This window comes from Condylura cristata, unplaced genomic scaffold, assembly GCF_000260355.1.
Source record: "Condylura cristata isolate star-nosed mole 26May11 unplaced genomic scaffold, ConCri1.0 scaffold00008, whole genome shotgun sequence".
Taxonomy (NCBI): Eukaryota; Metazoa; Chordata; class Mammalia; order Eulipotyphla; family Talpidae; genus Condylura; species Condylura cristata.
The window spans coordinates 11,628,595-11,629,577 of NW_004567109.1; positions in this window are offsets into that span (position 1 = coordinate 11,628,595).

The following is a 983-nucleotide window of genomic DNA, read 5'->3' on the forward strand; positions in this document are numbered from 1 at the left end:
AGGCCTCCGGCCCCGACCCCTGGAGAGCCGCGCCCGTCCCTTCGTGCCGCCTCCTCTGGGGGTCCCGACGCGCCCCTGGGGTTCGGCGCCCCCCCTCCGCCGGGGAGCTCGGGAGGGCCACGCAGAGGGCCCGGAGACGGGCGAAGGGGGGCGGCCCTGGGCCGGGGAGGGGCTCGCTGGAGCCCGAGGGGACGCCGCGGCGGCCCCTCCCCGCGGCTCTGCGGATTGGCCGCCGCGCTGTCACCACGTCGCTGGAAGCTGGCAAGGGTGTGTGTGTGCGTTTGTGTGTGTGTGGTTTGCTTTGTCATTCGTACCCCCGTCGCGCGCCGACGCGGCCGGGACCCGCAGAAAGGGCCCCTGGCGCTGCCCTGCGAGGCTCCCACATGGGGAGGATGCTGCGAGCCCCTTATATAAGACGCGAGTGACTGAAGCACATGTCAGCGCAGAAGCAGCACATGCCGCAAAGGCCTGCCGATTTCTTTTGGTGCCACTGGTAGCCTACAACGACTGTAGCACAGTCCGCTCTAGTACGGATAATAATACAACAAAACGCCATCCAATAATCGTGAAGGTACCTTCGCAACAAGGCAGAATATAGGATGTTATATTTATAGGGCCTATTTATAAGCCTCTATTTAAGTCTTTTCTCATAGGCTCAGACAGGCTCCCAGACACTAAAATGATTGGCTCATTCTTCTGTCCTTCAAAGAGGCGGGTTCTAGAGTCCGTTTTGCCTCGGCGGAGCCTGGGATTGGCCAGCAGCTGCGTAGCTTCGCCTTCGATTGGCCCCGAGGGCCGTCCGTCGGGCCGAGGAGGCGGGGCAGGCGGCTGGCTGGTGCTGGGGCGGGCGGGCCCCGGAATTGTCATTTCTTTGTTTCCGAAGGCGGAGGAGGCTCTGAGCCCCCCCTTCCCATTCCACCCCCTCCCCCCGGGTGCTGGCTCCATGTCTGTGTGACCGGCCCCAGGGGTAGAGTCCAGGCCCG